The 14,502-nt window shown below is 39.0% G+C and overlaps 1 non-coding gene across 1 annotated transcript; it reads left to right on the forward strand.

The window, feature by feature from the left end:
- Positions 1-13,884: 13,884 nt before the first annotated feature.
- Positions 13,885-13,992, forward strand: LOC112731681 (small nucleolar RNA R71). Its single transcript, XR_003167449.1, has one exon. It is a non-coding gene; the product is annotated as a small nucleolar RNA R71 (small nucleolar RNA).
- The last annotated feature ends 510 nt before the right edge of the window (positions 13,993-14,502 follow it).

Genomic DNA, 14,502 nt, shown 5'->3' on the forward strand with positions numbered 1-14,502 from the left:
ATTCAATTTTCATCATCATTGATAAGGATAATTAAGACTAGACTTCCAATTTCTCATACCTTGCCAAAAGTTTGCTTTACATTATTTATTTATTTTCAATTGCCATTTAAATTAATTTCCATATTTGTTCCTCATTCTTGAAACCCCAAATTTACAATCTCCATAACCAATAATAAGAACATACTTCCCTGCAGTTCCTTGAGAAGACGACCCGGGGTTTAAATACTCGGTTATCAATTTTAAAAGGGGTTTGTTACTTGTGACAACCAAAACGTTTGTAAGAAAGGTTGATTGCTTGGTTTAGTAACTATACTTGCAACGAGAGTTTTCTATAACCTCTAAACCATCAATCTTCAGTTCTTCAGGGTTCATCCTCCCAAGTGTCATTACCAAATAACTTGGCATTTAACTTCATGATTGCTCCAAGGTACTTAGCAACTTGCTCTTCAGTAACATCTTCATCCTCTTCAGAGAAAGAATACTCATCAGAGCTCATGAATGGCAGAAGTAAATACAATGGAATCTTTATGGTCTCAGTGTGAGCCTTAGATTCCTATGGTTCCTCATTAGGGAACTCCTTGGAGGCCAATGGATGTCCATTGAGGTCTTCCTCAGTGAAAATCACTGCCTTTCCCTCCTCTATGCATTCGGCCATGTGGGACGTGTTTATGGCCTTGCATTATCTCTTTGGGTTCTCTTCTGTATTGCTTGGGAGAGTACTAGGAGGGAGTTCAATAATCCTCTTACTCAGCTGACTCACTTGTGCCTCCAAATTTCTAATAGAGGACCTTGTTTCAGTCATGAAACTTTGAGTGGTCTTAGTTAGATCAGAGATTATGGTTACTAAGTCAGATTGGCTCTGCTTAGAATTCTCTGTCTGTTGCTGAGAAGATGATGGAAAAGGCTTGCTATTGCTAAACCTATTTCTTCCACCATTACTGTTATTGAAGCCTTGTTGAGGCCTCTGTTAGTCCTTCCATGAGAGATTTGGATGATTTCTCCATGAAGGATTATAGGTGTTTGCATAGGATTCTCCCATGTAATTTACCTCTTCCATTGCTGGGTTCTCAAGATCATAAGCTTCTTCTTCAGATGAAGCTTCTATGGTACTGCCTGTTGCTGCTTGCATTCAAGACAGACTCTGAGAAATCATATTGACTTGCTGAGTCAATATTTTGTTTTGAGCGAATATGGCATTCAGAGTATCAATCTCAAGAACTCCTTTCTTCTGATTGTCCCATTATTCACAGGGTTTCTTTCAGAAGTGTACATGAATTGGTTATTTGCAACCATCTCAATGAGTTCCTGAGCTTCTGCAGGTGTCTTCTTTAGATGAAGAGATCCTCCAGCAGAGCTGTCCAATGACATCTTGGACAGTTCAGATAGACCATCATAGAAGATACCTATGATGCTCCATTCTGAAAGCATGTCAGAAGGACATCTTCTGATCAGTTGTTTGTATCTTTCCCAAGCTTCATAGAGGGATTCACCTTCCTTCTGTCTGAAGGTCTGGACTTCCACTCTAAGCTTACTCAATTTTTGAGGTGGAAAGAATTTGGCCAGAAAAGCGCTGACCAGCTTTTCCCAAGAGTTCAGGCTTTCCTTAGGTTGTGAATTCAACTATATCCTAGCTCTGTCTCTTACAGCAAAAGGGAAGAGAATAAGTCTGTAGACCTCAGGGTCAACCCCATTGGTCTTAACAGTATCACTGATTTACAAGAATTCAGCTAAGAACTGATGAGGATCTTCTAATGGAAGTCCATGAAACTTGCAATTCTGTTGCATTAGAGAAACTAATTGAGGCTTAAGCTCAAAGTTGTTTACTCCAATGGCAGGGATAGAGATACTTCTCCCATAGAAGTCGGGAGTAGGTGCAGTAATGTCACCAAGCACCTTCCTTGCATTGTTGGAATTGTTGTTGTTTTCGGCTGCCATGTCTTCTTCTTGTTTGAAAATTTCTGTTAGGTCCTCTACAGAGAGTTGTACTTTAGCTTCTCTTAGCTTTCTCTTCAAGGTCCTTTCAGGTTCAGGATCAGCTTCAACAAGAATGCCCTTGTCCTTTGCTCCTGCTCATATGAAAGAGAGAAGAGGAAAGTATGGAATCCTCTATGTCACAGTATAGAGATTCCATAAGGTGTCAGAGGAAAAGAAGAATAGAAGGAGGAGGTAGAGAGGAGAGAATTCAAACTTATAGAGAGAGAGTCCGAATTGCTGATAGTGAAGGAGTGTTAGTCCTTAAATAGAAGGATGTGAGAAGAGGCGAAGAATTTTTGAAAACAAATTAAAAAGATTTTGAAATAATTAAAAGAAATTTAAAAAAAAATGGTTGATGAATTTCGAAAATTGAAATTGAGGTAATAGTTAATTGATTTTGAAATTAGAAATCAAAAAGATATGATTGAAAATTATTTTGAAAAAGATGTGATTGAGAAGATATGATTGAAAATCAAATTAAAAAAAGAAAGTTTTAAAATTAAAGTTGATTACTTGACTAACAAGAAATTAAAAGACATGATTCTAGAATTTAAAATTTGATCCTTTCTTAATAGGCAAGTAACAACTTGAAAATTTTGAATTAAATCATTAATTGTAGCAAGGATTTTTGAAAATGAAAAAATGGAAAAAAAATGATTTTGAAAAGATATGATTTTGTCCCTTCTTATTATTTTTTTCATTTCATCATTTTTTTCTTTTGTTTTTTCTTTTCTATTTCTTTTTTTTCTTTTTCTATGACAAATGCATATGGTTAAAGCAAACTGAAACATGAATGTGCACCTATTTTCCAAATTTTTTAATAATTACCCAAAACAAAAATTTTTCTCTACCAATGCGTCCAAAAATTTCTCCCACACTTAAATGACACACGCATCTCAACCTAAGCTAATCAAAGATGTAATTCAAGGTAATTCATGGTTTTTTTGCTTAGGGTTGTGATGTACTAATAATTAGAACAAAGGAGATTAAAAAGCTCAAAAGGGGTTAACAAAGGTAGATGCAAGGGTAGGTCCATATGGGTCAGTGAGTTTAATTCAAAAATGGCCTCAATCATACTAAATGCAATCACAACATCAAACATTGGAAATAAAGAATCAAGCAAAACCAATATTACAATCATAGAAGGAGAAAAATCACACTATGAACAAAATTAGTGGTTAGAATGTGTAACCATTCAATATAGCTCAAAAACTCACAAGGTATTTGTTCTTCACTCTTCTATGTTCCATAAAGAAATCATTCTTGGAAAATCCTTGTTGTTTTTCACCAAAATTATTTCCTATATGTGTGATGTGATGGATGCAATTTTCATAAATTTCCTAGTTCTATTCCTAATTTTTAACATCGCAAAAATTAACATGAACAATTAGGACGAAATTGAACTTCTATCTATAAAATATTTACTATGCAAAAGATGCAAAACGCAATGGATATAAACTATAAAGAAATTGCAAGGCAACAATCAAAAACACTCCAAATATCTACAAAAAACATAATAAAAAAAAACAAAAACAAAGTGCAAAGTATTCGAAAAAGAAAGTTTATGCCCCAAAATGACGAATCCTCCTCCACACTTAAGCATTGCACGTTCTTCCGTGCACGAACACAATCCGGGGAGAATGAAGCTTTACTCTCCTCCACCTTCAGCTGGCGGATGCGGGGGCTTGGGTTGTGTGGAGATCGCCAAGTCCAATGTATGCTCAGCATCTTCGTCCTCGGTGTCCTCCTCCTCTTCCGGCTCCTCGCCTTTATGTCTCATCCTCGAAAAGAATGAATAAAGTATAATTAGGACTCACAGGGCAAGTAGCACAAAAATGGCAAAGGAGAGAGTAAATAAGCATCTAATTAAAGAATTTTGCATAGTAGTGAGGTTTGATAGAAAGATGAGCCATGTGTGTATTCCAAGTGTGCAAGCTGTAACAACCCTGATTTTCGAGTACATGAGATCTTTTCTGAAAGTACGGATTTCTCCGGAAGATCAGTAAACGGAATACCTCTGCTATATCATCAAGCATCTCAATCCTCATTATCATTATGTCATCCTTAAGCTAGAACCTCCTCTGAGGCAAGCTCGATAATGCAATCGCGAAGAACCTAGTTTTTGAACCGTATCGGTTGGCAGTTTTGATTCTGATTTTCGTAAATAGTCTCTATTTGACGAACCGAACTCGATTCATGAGAGGAGAGAGATAATAGTATAATAGTATCATTATATTAGTATTAGAAAATGCTTGAATGACATTATAAGGTTACCTGGTCTGTTTTTGTTAAAAATAGAAAATCGGTTTAACCGGGTTTACGGTTTACTGGTGCAGCTTAGCACCAACATTCTCGGATGAATTTAGCAATGCTAAGGCCTCATTATACATGTTCTATTCTGATAATAAATATGTTACTAGTGTCATTTATGCTAGTAGCTCAGAAAATAATTTTTAGAGATGTTTTTACGAGTGTTCCGGTACACCTAGTTTTAGTAGTTGTACACCAGAGATATTTTAATATTATTTTAATCCACCTCCAAGCCAACCAATCACAACTCACCTTACACCCCCAAGACCTCCAAGGCTGTCTCATTTCATCATTTTGGCCGAAAATAACAAGAGACAAAAGAGAGAAACTTTCATGAACACTTAATCTTCAAAGCTTGATTTCTTCTGAACTAAAACTCAAATCAAAACTCTGATTTCACCAAAATGATCCTCTCTTCTTTCTCTACATAACCATGTAATTATCAAGGATGGAAATAAGGTGAGATGGCTGTCTCCCTCCCATTTCAATTCGGTTTTCAAGGAAAACCATGCAAAACATGTGTTTTCTTGATGTTCTTCCTTAGGAATCATGCTTAACTTGACTTGAGGGACAAGAAACGTGAATTTCCAGCAAGTATAAGGTGAGATATCTCTTCCTAACACACTGAGTGAGATTTGGTTAGTTGAGAGTTTTTGGATTTAAAGTTGTTCTTGATGTGATTTAGGAGGAAAAAGTGCTTAAGGACCACCTGAAAGTTTAACCGAATTAGGAGCAGCAAAACCAGGTAGGGATTGATGAATTTAATCTTGATTGATTTTGTTTGAGTTGTGTGATTATGATATGGTTTGGCTGTGCTTGAAATTGATTGTTTGTATGAGTAATTCTTGTTGAAATTTTGGTGAAAATTTGATGAAATTTGATGAAATTCAAGCTATGAATGTGTGTTCTTGTGGCTGCTGGAAAACGAAACCCTAGAGCTTAAATTGAGGTTCAATTTGTGTTAAAATCATGTAGAAAAGATGGGGTTTTAGTGGCTGGAAATTTATTTTGAATTATGGTAAAAATCGGTTGCTGAAAAGACTGAAAAACGAGTAAAAACAAAGAATCTGAAGAATTTACGAAGAACACGAAGAACACTTTGAGTGTAGTGAAGAACAATGAAGAACACCTTTTTTATCCATAAAAGGGCAAGAAAGTAAATATTTTGGTGTTTGGGGGTTATTTTGTAATTTCTAAAAGTTAGGGTGGTAAAAGTAGAAATATTAAAAGTTACGGGTGGTAAAAAGTGAATTTTAAAGGTTAAAGGTTAAAGTAAAGTTAATTTTCGAAAATTTAATAATAAAATAATAAAATAATGCGAAAAAGGCAGTTTTCTGTAAAAGCTTTAGAAAGACAACTTTAAGCGCAGAATCTCATAATTACCTTCATAAAATACTTAGGGAGTGGTAAGAACATATTAGTGAGGCAAAGATAAAAGAAAGATAAAAAGTTGAAGAAAAGATAAAAACTAAAGAAAAGTCTGTAAGGTTTTAATAACAGAAAAACAGACAGAAATTAGTGAACGAACTAGGGCAACATAGTTAGTCCTTGAGTTGCGACTAGGGTTAGGTATTATATGAAAAGTTAAAATGTTTCAGTATAGACTTAATGAACCTATACTTGGGACAGGCGAACTATTCATACCGAAATTTACATAAACTTTAAATACATACGTTAAGCAGAGAAATCAGAGTAGAGTAGAGAAACACAGAAAACAGAGTAACCAGAGTAAAGTAAAGAGATAAAGAGAAAAAGAGTAATATAGATACAGATAAAAAGAGTAATTAGAGAAGAGAAAAGAGATACAGAGAACAGAGTAATTAAAACAGAGTAAAGAGATACAGAGAAACGAGAAACCAGAACAGAGTAAAGAGATATAAAGAGAAGAGTAATATAATAAAGAGCTATATATATATATTAGTTGCTTAATGCAACCCAGAGCTATATTTATATATATATTAGTTGCTTGATGCAACCCAGAGCTATATTTATATATATATTAGTTGCTTAATGCAACCCAGAGCCTCTGTAGGGAAACTAAGTTACCTACAGCCATTTTCCGCTTCCCTAGAGTAGAGCAGAGTATATATATATTTTCCTGCAGTAAGCAGAGGCTGTCTCAAATGAGCGGCTATTATTATATGCGCATTTATTTAGGAACGGAAAATCGTATCCGGGAAATCGGGATTACTCGTGACCGGATAAATGTCGGGATTGCGGGCAGCCAACCAACACATGAGCTCATGGCTTGTACTAGGGCTAGACATGCATCATTCTTGTCTGCGCATCATTCTCTGTTGCATTCCTTTCTGTGTGTGATCTACTTCTTTATGTTTGTCTGCTCGTATGCTATTTATGTGCTTTACTTTCTTGTATTCTTTTGTTTGTGTTATGCTTTCTGTTCTCTCTACTTTCTCTTTCTATCTTTATCTTTTGTTTACTGCTTCGCTATATTATGTTATTCGTCTACTAATCGACCTCAAATAAATGAACGTAACTAATAACCCCGGCCCTACTAAGAACTCCCCAGTTCTTACCCCTTCTCTCTCCCTTCCCCCTTCAGATGGAAGTAAGAGTACCTTACCGTAGTTCGCTGACAATTGTACGCAAAAAGGGATTCCGCTCAAGACAGTCTTCTGAGTCTAGGGTGAATATCGTTCTCTGATTATATGTATATACTGTGAGACCAGCCAACGTTTGCACCCCATTCGTATGCGCACTTTAACCTAAATCCTGTGTACGAGATTCCTATTGTGTGGCTACTTCATGAGGTACCAGAGAGATGTCCTGTGGAAAAGTCTGATCGTGTAGAGGAGTAGCAGATGATGTTCTATCTTTTGATGACGTTTCACTTGACTTGAGTTTTGAAGACCTAGAACATACTTTCCCTCGCTTTAGTAGTTTAGATGGACTAGGTGAGTATATAGAGTCTAGGCTAGCCTAGGTGCCAGCTTAGGGACCTCTTGAACAGGTGGTGCACGAAATTGTGATCTCCAGGCTTGAACAAATCCTGGTAATGGCTCCAAAGCTTGGTGCTCTGATCTTAATTCATGATTGTCACAACTTTGATACAACTAACCAGCAAGTGCACTGGGTCGTCCAAGTAATACCTTACGTGAGTAAGGGTCGAATCCCACGGAGATTGTTGGTATGAAGCAAGCTATGGTCACCTTGTAAATCTCAGTCAGGCAGATATAAAGTGATAATGGTGTTTTCGAATATTATATAATAAAATAAGGATAGAAATACTTATGTAATTCATTGGTGAGAATTTCAGATAAGCGAATGGAGATGCTTTCGTTCCTCTGAACCTCTGCTTTCCTGCTATCTTCATCCAATCAGTCTTACTCCTTTCCATGGCTGGCTTTATGTGATACATCACCACTGTCAATGGCTACTTTCGGTCATCTCTCGGGAAAATGATCCAATGCCCTGTCACGGCACGGCTAATCGTCTGGAGGCATCACCCTTGCCAATGGCTTCATCTTATCCTCTCAGTGAATAATATGCTCACGCACCCTGTCACGGCACGGCTATTCATCTGTCGGTTCTCGATCATGCTGGAATAGGATTTACTATCCTGTTGCGTCTGTCACTAACGCCCTGCAATCGCGAGTTAGGAGCTCATCACAGTCATTCAATCATTGAATCCTACTCGGAATACCATAGACAAGGTTTAGACTTTCCGGATTCTCTTGAATGCCGCCATCATTCTAGCTTACGCCACGAAGATTCTGGTTAAGAGATCTAAGAGATACTCATTCAGTCTAAGGTAGAACGGAAGTGGTTGTCAGGCACGCGTTCATAGGGAATGATGATGATTGTCACGTTCATCACATTCAAATTGAAGTGCGAATGAATATCTTAGAAGCGAAATAAGATGAGTTGAATAGAAAACAGTAGTACTTTGCATTAATCTTTGAGGAACAGCAGAGCTCCACACCTTAATCTATGGAGTGTAGAAACTCTGCCGTTAAAATTACATAAGTGAAAGGTCCAGGCATGGCCGAATGGCCAGCCCCTCTGATCTAAGAACCAGGCGTCCAAAGATGATCCTAAGATCCTAAGATGATCAAAAGATGCCTAATACAATAGTAAAAGGTCCTATTTATAATAAACTAGTCACTAGGGTTTACATGAGTAAGTAATTGATGCATAAATCCACTTCCTGGGCCCACTTGGTGTGTGTTTGGGCTGAGCCTGAGTGTTGCACGTGCAGAGGCCATTTGTGGAGTTGAACGCCAGTTTCTGTGCCAGTTTGGGCGTTCAACTCTGGTTTTGGATCCTTTTCTGGCGCTGGACGCCAGATTTGGGCAGAAGGCTGGAGTTGAACGCCAGTTTACGTAATTGCTGGAAAGCCCTGGATGTCTACTTTCCAACGCAATTGGAAGCGCGCCATTTCGAGTTCTGTAGCTCCAAAAAATCCACTTTGAGTGCAGGGAGGTCAGAATCCAACAGCATCAGTAGTCCTTTTTCAACCTCTGAATCTGATTTCTGCTCAAGTCCCTCAATTTCAGCCAGAAAATACCTGAAATCACAGAAAAACACACAAACTCATAGTAAAGTCCAGAAATGTGAATTTATCATAAAAACTAATGAAAACATCCCTAAAAGTAACTAGATCCTACTAAAAACATACTAAAAACAATGCCAAAAAGCGTATAAATTATCCGCTCATCACAACACCAAACTTAAATTGTTGCTTGTCCCCAAGCAACTGAAAATCAAATAGGATAAAAAAGAAGAGAATATACTATAAATTCCAAACTATCAATGAAACAGAGCTTTAATCATATGAGCGGGACTTATAGCTTTTTGCCTCTTGAATAGTTTTGGCATCTCACTTTATCCATTGAAGTTTAGAATGATTGGCATCTATAGGAACTTCAGATTTCGAATAGTGTTATTGACTCTCCTAGTTCAGTATGATGATCCTTGAACACAGCTTCTTTATGAGTCTTGGCCGTGGCCCTAAGCACTTTGTTTTCCAATATTACCACCGGATACATAAATGCCACAGACACATAATTGGGTGAACCTTTTCAGATTGTGACTCAGCTTTGCTAAAGTCCCCAATTAGAGGTGTCCAGGGTTCTTAAGCACACTCTTTTTTTGCTTTGGACCTTGACTTTAACCGCTCAGTCTCAAGTTTTCACTTGACACCTACACGCCACAAGCACATGGTTAGGGACAACTTGGTTTAGCCGCTTAGACCAGGATTTTATTCCTTTAGGCCCTCCTATCCACTGATGCTCAAAGCCTTGGGATCCTTTTTAATTGCCCTTGCCTTTTGGTTTTAAGGGTTATTGGCTTTTTGCTCTTGCCTCTTGGTTTTAAGAGCTTTTGGCTTTTTCTGCTTGCTTTTTTCTTTCTATTATATTTTTTTTTTCGCCTATTTTTCTTTCTTTTTTTTTTTTCTGCAAGCTTTGCTCTTTGCTGCTTTTTCTTGCTTCAAGAATCATTTTTATGATTTTTCAGATTATCAAATAACATGTCTCCCAGTCATCATTCTTTCAAGAGCCAACATATTTAACATTCTTAAACAACAACTTCAAAAGACATATGCACTGTTCAAGCATACATTCAGAAAACAAGAAGCAGTGTCACCACATCAATATAATTAAACTAAGTTCAAGGATAAATTCGAAACTCATGTACTTCTTGTTCTTTTGAATTAAAACATTTTTCATTTAAGAGAGGTGATGGATTCATAGGACATTTATAACTTTAAGACAAAGTCACTACTACTAATGATCATGTAATGAAGACACAAACATAGATAAGCACATAACATAGAAAACGAAAAATAGAAGAAAGAAAAATAAGGAATGAATCCACCTTAGTGATGGTGGCGTTTCCTTCTTGAGGAACCAATGATGTCCTTGAGCTCTTCTATGCCTCTTCCTTGTCTTTGTTGCTCCTCCCTCATTGCTTTTTGATCTTCTCTTATTTCATGAAGCATGATGGAGTGCTCTTGATGTTCCACCCTTAGTTGTCCTATATTGGAACTCAATTCTCCTAGGGAGGTGTTGATTTGCTCCCAATAGTTTTGTGGAGGAAAGTGCATTTGAGGCATTTCCGGAATCTCATGGTGATGAGCTTCATGCACCTCTTGAGCTCCATGAGTGGGCTCTCTTGCTTGCTCCATCTTTTTCTTAGTGATGGGCTTTTCCTCTTTAATGAGGATATCTCCCTCTATGTCAATCCCAGCTGAATTGCATAGATGGCAAATGAGGTGAGGAAAGGCTAACCTTGCCATGGTGGAGGACTTGTCAGCCACCTTGTAGAGTTCTTGAGGTATAATCTCATGAACTTCCACCTCTTCTCCAATCATGATGCTATGGATCATGATGGCCCGGTCTATAGTAACTTCAGACCGGTTGCTAGTGGGAATGATTGAGCATTGAATAAACTCCAACCATCCTCTAGCTATAGGCTTGAGGTCCAATCTTCTTAGTTGAACCGGCTTGCCTTTGGAGTCAATCTTCCATTGAGCTCCTTCTACACATATGTCCATAAGGACTTGGTCCAACCTTTGATCAAAGTTGACTCTCCTTGTGTAGGGGCGTGCGTTCTCTTCCATGTATGGCAAGTTGAACGCCAACCTCACATTTTCCGGACTAAAATCCAAGTATTTCCCCCGAACCATTGTAACATAGTTCTTTGGATCCGGGTTCTTACTTTGATCATGGTTCTTGGTGATCCATGCATTGGCATAGAACTCTTGAACCATTAAGATGCCGACTTGTTGGATGGGGTTTGTTAGAACTTCCCAACCTCTTCTTTGAATTTCATGTCGGATCTCCGGATACTCATTTCTTTTGAGTTTAAAAGGGATCTCAGGGATCACCTTCTTCTTGGCCACAACATCATAGAAGTGGTCTTGATGGGCTTTAGAGATGAACCTTTCCATCTCCCATGACTCGGATGTGGAAGCTCTTGTCTTCCCTTTCCCTCTTCTAGAGGATTCTCCGGTCTTATGTGCCATCAATGGTAATGGAAAAACAAAAAAAAGCTATGCTTTTACCACACCAAACTTAGAATATTGCTCGCCCTCGAGCAATAAACAAAAGAAAAAAAGAAGAAGAAGAAGAATTATGGAGAGGGAGAGGGAGAGGTGGTTTCGGCCAAGGAGAGTGTAGAGGGGTGTGTTGTGTGAATTTGGTGAAGAATGGAGGTCTTTATATAGGGAAGGGAGGGGGGGGTATTGGTTCGGCCATATGGGTGGATTTGGGTGGGAAATTGGTTTTGAATTTTGAAGGTAGGTGGAGTTTATAAGGTAGGTTTATGGGGAAGAGTGGATGGAGGTGATTGGTGAAGGGTTTTTGGGAAGAGTGTTTATGGGGTTGTGTGAAAGAGAGTGGTGAGAAGAGGTGAGTGGAGGTAGGTGGGGATCCTGTGGGGTCCACAGATCCTGAGATGATCCTGTGGGGTCCACAGATCCTGAGTGGATCCTGTGGGGTCCACAGATCCTGAGGTGTCAAGGCATTTACATCCCTGCACCAATTTAGGCATGCAAAATGCCCTTGCACACAACTCTGGGCGTTCAGCGCCAGGTTGGTGCCCATTTTGGGCGTTCAACGCCCATCTGCTGCCATTTCTGGCGTTGAACGCCAGAACCATGCTTGTTCTGGGCGTTCAGCGCCAGAATGCTCCCATTCTGGGCGTTCAGCGCCAGAACTATGCTCTGTTCTGGCGTTTGAATGCCAGACAGATGCTCCTCCAGGGTGTGATTTTTCTTCTGCTATTTTTGATTCCGTTTTTAATTTTTTTTGTTTATTTTGTGACTCCACATGATCATGAACCTAAGAAAACATGAAAAACAATAAAAATAAGAATTAGATAAACATTGGGTTGCCTCCCAACAAGCGCTTCTTTAATGTCAATAGCTTGACAGTGGGCTCTCATGGAGCCTCACAGATGTGCAGAGCTTTGTTGAGACTCTCCAACACCAAACTTAGAGTTTGGATATGGGAGTTCAACACCAAACTTAGAGTTTGGTTGTGGCCTCCCAACACCAAACTTAGAGTTTGACTGTGGGGGCTCTGGTTGACTCTGCTTGGAGAGAAGCTTTTCTTGCTTCCTCTCCATGGTTGCAGAGGGAGATCCTTGAGTTTTGAACACAAGGGAGTCCTCATTCCATTGAAGGACTATTTCACCTCTGTCAACATCAATCACAGCTCTTGCTGTGGCCAGGAAAGGTCTTCCTAGGATGATGGATTCATCCTCTTCCTTTCCAGTATCCAGGACTATGAAATCAGTAGGTATGTAAAGGCCCTCAACCTTTACTAATACATCTTCTACTTGTCCATAAGCCTGTTTTCTAGAGCTGTCTGCCATCTCTAATGAGATTTTAGCAGCTTGCACCCCATAGATTCCCAGTTTCTCTATTACAGAGAGGGGCATGAGGTTTATACCTGAACCAAGGTCACACAGAGCTTTAAAGATCATGGTGCCTATGGTACAAGGTAATATGAACTTTCCAGGATCCTGTCTCTTCTGAGGCAATGTCAGTTGATCCAGATCACTTAGTTCATTGATGAACAAGGGAGGTTCAACTTCCTAAGTATCAATGCCAAATAATTTGGCATTCAGCTTCATGATTGTACCAAGAAACTTGGCAGTTTGCTCTTCAGTAACATCCTCATTCTCTTCTGAAGAGGAATACTCATCAGAGCTCATGAAGGGTATAAGGAGTTTCAATGGAATCTCTTTGGTCTCTAGATGAGCCTCAGAGTCCTTTGGTTCCCCAGAGGGAAGCTCCTTATTGATCACTGGACGTCCCAGGAGGTCTTCCTCCTTGAGATTCACGTCCTCTCCTCTCCTCACAGGTTCGGCCATGGCGCTTATGTCAATGGCCTTGCACTCTCCTTTTGGGTTCTCTTCTGTATTGCTTGGGAGAGTACTAGGAGGGATTTCAGTGATCCTTTTACTCAGCTGGCCCACTTGTGCTTCCAGATTTCTAATGGAAGACCTTGTTTCATTCATGAAACTTACAGTGGCCTTAGATAGATCAGAGACTAGATTTGCTAAATTAGAAGGATTTTGTTCAGAGTTCTCTGTCTGTTGCTGAGTTGATGATGGAAAAGGTTTGCTATTGCTAAACCTGTTTCTTCCACCATTATTAAAGCCTTGTTGGGGCTTTTGATCCTTCCATGAGAAATTTGGATGATTTCTCCATGTTGAGTTATAGGTGTTTCCATAAGGTTCACCTATGTAATTTACCTCTGCTATTGCAGGGTTCTCAGGATCATAAGCTTCTTCTTCAGAAGATGCCTCTTGAGTACTGTTGGATGCAGGTTGCATTCCATGCAGACTCTGAGAGATCATATTGACTTGCTGAGTCAATATTTTATTCTGAGCCAATATGGCATTCAGAGTATCAACTTCAAGAACTCCCTTCTTCATAGGCATCCCATTACTCACAGGATTCCTTTCAGAAGTGTACATGAACTGGTTATTAGCAACCATGTCAATGAGTTCTTGAGCTTCTGCAGGCGTTTTCTTTAGGTGAATGGATCCACCTGCAGAAGTGTCCAGTGACATCTTTGATAGCTCAGATAAACCATCATAGAATATATCCAGGATGGTCCATTCTGAAAGCATGTCAGAAGGACACTTTTTGGTCAACTGTTTGTATCTTTCCCAAGCTTCATAGAGAGATTCACCTTCTTTTTGTTTGAAGGTTTGAACATCAGCTCTAAGCTTGCTCAGCTTTTGAGGAGGAAAGTACTTGGCTAAGAAAGCCGTGACCAGCTTATCCCAAGAGTTCAGGCTGTCTTTGGGTTGAGAATCTAACCATAATCTAGCTCTGTCTCTTACAGCAAAAGGGAAAAGCATGAGCCTGTAGACTTCAGGATCTACTCCATTAGTCTTAACAGTATCACATATCTGCAAGAATTCAGTTAAGAACTGAAAAGGATCTTCAGATGGAAGTCCATGAAACTTGCAGTTCTGCTGCATCAGAGAAACTAACTGAGGTTTCAGCTCAAAGTTGTTTGCTCCAATGGCAGGAATGGAGATGCTTCTTCCATGTAAATTGGAATTAGGTGCAGTGAAGTCACCAAGCATTCTCCTTGCATTGTTGTTGGGTTCGGCTGCCATCTCCTTTACTTGTTCGAAATTTTCAATTAAGTTGTCTCTGGATTGTTGTAATTTAGCTTCTCTTAATTTTCTCTTCAGAGTCCTTTCAGGTTCTGGATCAGCTTCAACAAGAAT

The sequence above is a fragment of the Arachis hypogaea genome, chromosome 12, assembly GCF_003086295.3.
Source record: "Arachis hypogaea cultivar Tifrunner chromosome 12, arahy.Tifrunner.gnm2.J5K5, whole genome shotgun sequence".
Taxonomy (NCBI): Eukaryota; Viridiplantae; Streptophyta; class Magnoliopsida; order Fabales; family Fabaceae; genus Arachis; species Arachis hypogaea.